Raw genomic sequence first — 8,317 nt, forward strand, 5'->3', positions numbered from 1 at the left:
GGGCTGCAGGCTGAGGGCCGCCTGGCACTCGCCCAGCACCAGCGCCTTCTTTCTGCTCCAGGCATCCGGAGGCCCCTGGAAAGAAACCTGATGTCAGTGGGAACCCAGACCCGGAAGCGCCCCCCGCCCCCCAGCCCCTCAGATGCTTGCCAGCCATGCAAGTTCATTTCTCCTTCTGTATGGCCCGTGCCCGCGCCCCCCCAATCGCCCTGTGGGAGGGGCCTGCCGCTGGCGGAGGGGGTTGGAGAGCGGTGCGCCGATCTCGGTCCTCCCACTTCATTGTTGGTCCTAGCATTCTATTGACGGTACATTTGTGCAGCTGCTTGTGTACTTGAGCTGTTAGCATTCTCACTCCTGGTAACTGATGCAATTGTTTTTAAATAATTTAGTGCTGTCCTGGGCACACTGTCAGAAATAAGTCCCCACCCACCCCACCTCCGGTCCTGCTCCAGTGACACTCTTGGGCGGTTCTGTCCTTCTCTGGACTGAAGTTGTGTTGAAACGCTTCCCGCCGGTGCTCATTAGGAAATGACGCGAAGGACGTCCACGGAGCACCGAGCCCGCAGCTGTGGAATTCATTCTTCACAAGGACACAGAACATTGACAAAAGCCGGCCACGTGCCAGGCCCTGCACCAGTTTCAACACATTTCTAAGCATGTAAATCGTACACAAATAGGTCACAGGAAAGAAAACTAGTCCATAAAACAACAACAAAAAGGTAATTAGAAGCCCAGCAGGCATGGCTCAGTGGTTGAGCCTCCACCTATGAACCAGGAGGTCACAGTCCGATTCCCAGTCAGGGCACAGGCCCTGGTTGCAGTCTCCATCCCAGTGTGGGGCTTGCAGGAGGCAGCCGATCCATGATTCTCTCTCATCATTGATGTTTCTCTCTCTCTCCCTTCCTCTCTGAAATCAATAAAAAATATATCTTTAAAAACTTATAACAGAAGCTGTTATAAGGCCCTGTAGCGACCCTGCAGGCAGAACCTGGGGATTTGGGGGTGTCCAGGAGCCCCGCATCAGCAGCCCAGTTCACGAAGGTGAGTTTGGGGCTGGGGGACTTATAACAGAAGCTGTTATGAGCCCCTGTAGCGCCCCTGCAGGCAGAACCTGGGGGTGGGGGGGTGTCCAGGAGCCCCACATCAGCAGCCCAGTTCACGAAGGTGAGTTTGGGGCTGGCTCGCTCATTTATAGATGGGCAGGTCTCCTGACAGACATACAAATGTTCCTGCTACTTAGTAAGAAAAAGAGACAAACCGATAGTTTTAAAAAGGTAATCAGGAAAATCCACATTAAAACAATGCGAAACCACTCACATACACAAAGAAGTCTCAACGCAAAAACATCGCCCAGACCAAGTGCCAGCGATGGCAAGAGTGTGGGGGCTGGTCACTGCCTTCCGCTGCCCGAGGCCATCGGCGGAACTACTTTGGAAAACAACAGCACGTAAACAGGCCACAGGAAAGAAAACTAGTCCATAAAACACGTCATTTCCACTAAACATGTCCTTTTCCACTAAGTCTGAGGGCTCCCATATCCTGGATCAAGCACTTCCACGCCCAGGGACACATCCAGGAGAGCTGCGTGCACGCACACACGGCCCAGGGTGTGCAAGGCGGCACTCAGGCCTCACAACGTCAACCCGCGACTCCCCAGTGTCCGCCATTGGATCGGGAAATGAATGGGGCAGCGTCAGAGGAATACTGTGCTGGGGGCAGTGACAGTGAATGAACCGCAGCAAAATACCCACCCACACATGCATCACAGAAACAGAGTATCGTATGGATGGAACGAGAGCCAGCCCACGTGTTGGTTTACATAAAATTCAAAGAGAGGCGATCCTATGGGTAGTATGATGGGTGCGTGCGCAGGTGGTAACGCTACAGAAGGAAGTGAGGGCCACAGACGTCAGCGTATCAGTGAGTTTTGGGGGAATGTGGGGGAGTATGCCTCGGAAAAGACTCGCTGAGGATTTCTGGGGTCTCGTCAAAGTCTGATTCTTGACTTGGTGCTGATTACGTGGGTTCTTACTCTGTGACACTGCACCACGCTGTACATTAATGTGTGTGTGTTTAAAAATACATATTTTTTTGATGTCAGAGAGGAAGGGAGAGGGAGAGAGAGAGATAGAAACATCAATGATGAGAGAGAATCATGGATCAGCTGCCTCCTGCATGCCCCCTACTGGGGATCGAGCCCACAACCCAGGCATGTGCCCTTGGCTGGAATCGAACCTGGGACCCTTCAGTCCGCACGCAGGCCAACGCTCTATCCACTGAGCCACACCCGCTAGGGCATGTACACAAACGTTTTACGCGTCTTCCTGTATGTCATGTTTCACACACACACAAAGATTTCAAAATAGGAAGCAAGTGATAGGTTGTGAGGACATAGATAGCAGCTGATGCCAGACATCATATTATTTCACCTGTAAACACGTTGGTGTTTTCATACATAGCCACAGGAACACGACCCCATCCCCATCTTAAAGGAACAGTCATTCATTAGTGGCTCTTCTCTGGTCCGTGCTCATAGTCTCCTATTATCTGATGAATGTGATTGTTGAGTTTGTTGGAAACAGATCTGAACATGTGGTCCATGGTCCTAACAGTGACTCTCCCCACCATTCAAGCGTCTGAGACCCTGCGGCCCAGGCCCACCTCCCGCAGGCATCCCCTCCTTTCCCCCCGGGGCAGCTCCCCCCCGCGCCAGGGCCTCTCAGCACCCCACTTACCGCAGCACTGGGCCCCAGCCGAGGCCAGTAGTCCCGAGAGCATGCCAGGGTCTGCCTCCCGGGCCGTCCCGGCACACGTGTGGGAGTGGGGGTGGGGAGCTGGAAGCACGGCCTGTCTGGGGAGACTCTCATACCACAACACCGACTGTCTTCACCGTTTTTAACCTTTTGTCCATCCTCACCCGAGGATATTTCCATTGATATTTTAGCGAGAGAGGGAGAGGGAGAGGGAGAGGGAGAGAGAAATATCGATGTGAGAGGGAACAGCAGTTGCTTGCCTCCTTCACATGCTCCGACTGGGCCGGGGGGGATCGAGCCTGCAACTGAGATTCGTGCCCTTGAGTGGAATCGAACCCGGGACCCTTCGTTCTGCGGGCCGACACTCTATCCACGGAGCCTCACTGGCCGGGGCGATCGTCAGCGTTTCAGAGGGCACGGCTCCGTGGCAGAGGTGCATTCACACGCTGTGCAGCCGCCGCCACCATCCTCTCCAGGACTCTCATCTTCCCACACGGAGCCCTGCCCCCACTGAACACCCTCTCCCCACCCCTCCCCCAGCCCCCGCACCACCGTGCTTCCTGCCCGTAGATGGCCTGATGCCGGACACTTCATGGAAACGGAGTCGCGTGAGATCCGTCCTCCGCGCCTGGCTCCTGGCACTCAGCGCAATGATTGGAAGGGCATGGCGTCGCCTGTCAGAGCTGCATCCTCAGACTCTGGATGGACCACGCTCTGTCCGTTCGCCGTCGATGGACACGGGTTGTGGCCACCTTCTGGCTCATGTGAATAGCGCTGCCCTGTACAGGGATGCGCAGGTTTTGTGGGGACACAGGGAGCATGATCAGCTCTGTGGGTTAGAAAGGTCACTCTCTCGGGGGCAGGGGGGCTGCAGGGGTCACGTGGGGAAGAGACCAGAAGGCCGTGGCCACGCCGTGGGGGAGTGTGACACTGCCCTCCTCAGTGCGCAGACTCACACCGGAGCGTCTGTTCCTCGTCTCCCGGGAACAGGTGAGACGTGCCCGACTCTGAGACGATGGGGGAGAAAACTCTCCATCGTACGGTCCTTGCTTTCCTCGATGAGCCCATGGGACCCTGACCCACTTCACAGGCCAGAACACAGAAGACAGCCCAGCCGGTGTGGCTCAGTGGTTGAGCGTCGACCCATGAACCAAGAGGTCATGGTTCCAATCCTGGTCAGGGCTCATGTCTGGGTTTCAGGCTCCATCCCCAGTTGGGTGGCGTGTAAGAGGCAGCTGGTCAATGATGTTTCTCTTTCATCACGTTTCTATCTCTCTCTCCCTCTCTTTCTCGAAATCTAATATAATAATAGAGGAATATGCAAATTAGCCTCAGAGAGCTACAGGAGGGCGGGGCAGCGAGCTACGAGTGCACAGATTCGTGGGCAGAGCTACTAGTCAGTAATAAAAAACAACACAGAAGACGGCTGGGGGAGAGCCCCTCGCCCCCCAGTGTGGCAGCAGCCACTGAGCCACGTGAGGCTACGGAATTTTTTTTTTAAAATATATTTTATTGATTTTTTACAGAAAGGAAGGGAGAGGGATAGAGAGTTAGAAACATTGATGAGAGAGAAACATCGATCAGCTGCCTCCTGCACACTCCCCACTGGGGATGTGCCCACAACCAAGGTACATGCCCTTGACCAGAATCAAACCTGGGACCCTTGAGTCCGCAGGCTGATGCTCTATCCACTGGCCGGGGCGATCGTCAGCGTTTCAGAGGGCACGGCTCCGTGGCAGAGGTGCATTCACACGCTGTGCAGCCGCCGCCACCATCCTCTCCAGGACTCTCATCTTCCCACACGGAGCCCTGCCCCCACTGAACACCCTCTCCCCACCCCTCCCCCAGCCCCCGCACCACCGTGCTTCCTGCCCGTAGATGGCCTGATGCCGGACACTTCATGGAAACGGAGTCGCGTGAGATCCGTCCTCCGCGCCTGGCTCCTGGCACTCAGCGCAATGATTGGAAGGGCATGGCGTCGCCTGTCAGAGCTGCATCCTCAGACTCTGGATGGACCACGCTCTGTCCGTTCGCCGTCGATGGACACGGGTTGTGGCCACCTTCTGGCTCATGTGAATAGCGCTGCCCTGTACAGGGATGCGCAGGTTTTGTGGGGACACAGGGAGCATGATCAGCTCTGTGGGTTAGAAAGGTCACTCTCTCGGGGGCAGGGGGGCTGCAGGGGTCACGTGGGGAAGAGACCAGAAGGCCGTGGCCACGCCGTGGGGGAGTGTGACACTGCCCTCCTCAGTGCGCAGACTCACACCGGAGCGTCTGTTCCTCGTCTCCCGGGAACAGGTGAGACGTGCCCGACTCTGAGACGATGGGGGAGAAAACTCTCCATCGTACGGTCCTTGCTTTCCTCGATGAGCCCATGGGACCCTGACCCACTTCACAGGCCAGAACACAGAAGACAGCCCAGCCGGTGTGGCTCAGTGGTTGAGCGTCGACCCATGAACCAAGAGGTCATGGTTCCAATCCTGGTCAGGGCTCATGTCTGGGTTTCAGGCTCCATCCCCAGTTGGGTGGCGTGTAAGAGGCAGCTGGTCAATGATGTTTCTCTTTCATCACGTTTCTATCTCTCTCTCCCTCTCTTTCTCGAAATCTAATATAATAATAGAGGAATATGCAAATTAGCCTCAGAGAGCTACAGGAGGGCGGGGCAGCGAGCTACGAGTGCACAGATTCGTGGGCAGAGCTACTAGTCAGTAATAAAAAACAACACAGAAGACGGCTGGGGGAGAGCCCCTCGCCCCCCAGTGTGGCAGCAGCCACTGAGCCACGTGAGGCTACGGAATTTTTTTTTTAAAATATATTTTATTGATTTTTTACAGAAAGGAAGGGAGAGGGATAGAGAGTTAGAAACATTGATGAGAGAGAAACATCGATCAGCTGCCTCCTGCACACTCCCCACTGGGGATGTGCCCACAACCAAGGTACATGCCCCTGACCGGAATCGAACCTGGGACCCTTGAGTCCGCAGGCCGATGCTCCATCCGCCGAGCCAAACCGGTTAGGGTGGCTACGGAATTTTTAATTGCATTTATTTTTAATTAACTTAAAATGTGATACTCAGTTCAAGGTTGGTCAAACTTGTACATATATTTGGGTCTGCTTCTTCAACGATACATTTTGTGACAACTGAGTACACATCCAATGTGTCTGGTGACATGAGCCGACATGTGCTGTGAGTGTAAAATACACAGTGGATTTTGGAGACTTTAACCTGAAAAGGGGAGCGTAAACTATCTCGTCAGTAAGTTTCCAGGCTGACTGCACGTTGAAACGACACTATTTCAGATATACTGGATTGAATTAAATGTGTCACGAGAATGGATTCCACTCACCCTGAGCCACAACAGGAATAAAGTCCTTGTGGATACTGGACAACATGAGTGAGAAGAGCCAGACACAAGGCCACATGGCATTTGATCCTTTTATAGAAACGTCCAGAACAGGCAGCTCCACGGAGACAGACAGGAGCCTGGTGGGCAGGGTGTTGGGGGTGACAGCTAGGGGTGTGGGTATATTGCAGGGTGATGGGCATGTCCCAGGATTCAGGCCACTGGCGCTGGGTCCGGCCGAGCAGCAGGGCCAACGGGCACCTCCCCTCGGCTGTGCCCACCTTTTGCTCCAGGAAGGGCCCCAGGATGGGCTGCCTCCCGCCAAGGCCAAGGGCAGTACCGACAGCTCTGGGTGGGGCGGGCTGCGGAGTTCTCTGGGTTCTGCGTTCTGACCCCCGAGGGCCTATGCTGCGGGCATCACAGCCAGAGCCCTTGGGTCAGCCACCGGGCACTTGAGAAATGGAAGCCGCCTGGCCGGTGTGGCCCAGTGGTTGAGCATCGACCTATGAACCAGGAGATCACCGTTTAATTCCCAGTCAGGGCACAGGCCCGGGCTGTGGGCTCCATCCCCAGTAGGGGTCCTGCAGGAGGCAGCCGATCCATGATTCTCATCATTGGCGTTTCTGTCTCTCTCTCCCTCTCCCTTCTCTCTGTAATCAATAAAAATATATTATAAAAATAAAAATATATTTTTAAAAAACACCACCCAAAACTGGGACTCAGGGAAGTGTTGTGATTGGCTCAGGACCACACAGTGGGAGGGCTGGGTCTCCCGACTAGACTATTCCAGGTGGAGCTGGGCAGTGGCACTCAATAGGGGCAGCCAGGTGGCGACAGTGCCTTCCACAGACACCAGGGGGCAGCAGAGGGCCGTGCGCATTGTGGGCTGCCCGAGCCTGTGTCCCGGCCTGGGCTCATCATTTAGGTTGGTCCTCTGCCCAGGCAGGAAGGCCAAGGGCGGTGAGGACAGAGGCCCCTTTCTTGTTTGGGGAGCTACCTGTGGGAGAGAGACACAGGCATGTCTGGGGCACCATGGAGAGGGCACCCCGAGGGAGGGGCTGGGGAGCGCGTTCTGCCACAAGCACCGTGCAAAGCCTCCGGGTAATCAGTGCTATTCATTCTCCCCAGGGTTCCCGCCGGGTGGGTGCTCGCCCTTCTGCAGGGCAGGAGCGGGCATTGCCAGGGGAAGATGGGCGAGCTGGCTCTCGGGGCGGAGGCTGGAGGGGCTGGGTTCAGGCTCTGTGCCCCGCTTTGCAGTGTCTCTGAGCTGCGGTGACACGGTCTGCTTTTGTCTCCGTCAAGGCTGGCGTCTTCCACCCAGAGGCAGATTCCTTCCTGAGCGCGGCCACCATGGTGCCATGCCCGTTTCCTCCGAGGCAGGACGCTGGACGGGAGCGGGCAGCTCAGGGCCCCTCGGCCCCACTCTCCTCCTCCTCCTTCTCCCCCTCCCCCTCCTCCTCCTCCTCCTCCTCCTGGGCCCTGTGTGCCCTCAGGCCAGCTCCCCCCACCTCTCTCCTCCGGCCCCCAAGCTTCCTCTTCTGTCTGGGAAGGGGCAGGTCTTAGAGCAGAGGGCCCAGGGGACCTCTCTGGTCGGAAATGAAGAGGGGGTGTCACTCTGCCCGGGCGATGCCCAGTACTGCCCCAGCGGACACAGGCGCAGGGCCAACCACAAGTGTCCAAGGCAGGGGGCCCCTGGAGATTGTTCACCCCACACCTGCCTCTCAGAGAGGGGCTCAGACTTGTCCGGGGTGGCCCATCCATCAGTGGTGAGGACCCAGGGCTCCTGACAGCTGAGTCAGAACTCACTTCATAGCCAGATGGGCTCTTTATGTCCCCAAGCCCCCCTCCCACTGCCGCTGCGGAGGACACGCCCCCCACGCCCCTTCCCATCTCGGCCCAGGGAAGAGTTCAGGGCAGGGTCAGGGGACCCCGCAGCGGGCAGGGGAGGGCGCGGCCCCAGCAGCCCCAGGCCAATTACTTATCTCACGTATTCCAGCCCGGACCCCAGGCTTGCCCTTGGGGCAGCTGCGAGTGGCCAGAGCTGGCCTCTGGGTCATCAGGCAGGGGAATCCCAGCCTTTGTGCGGGGTCGGAAGGGGGGGCTTCCTGCCGGTCCCCACGCTGGGCGGATGGGAACGGAGCTGTGGGTGTGGGTGCGTCCGCGTCCGCGCACCGCCGGCCTCAAGTCATCCCGCGGGGGCCGCCTGATGGGTCGAGGGGG

The sequence above is a fragment of the Myotis brandtii genome, unplaced genomic scaffold, assembly GCF_000412655.1.
Source record: "Myotis brandtii unplaced genomic scaffold, ASM41265v1 scaffold357, whole genome shotgun sequence".
Lineage (NCBI taxonomy): Eukaryota > Metazoa > Chordata > Mammalia > Chiroptera > Vespertilionidae > Myotis > Myotis brandtii.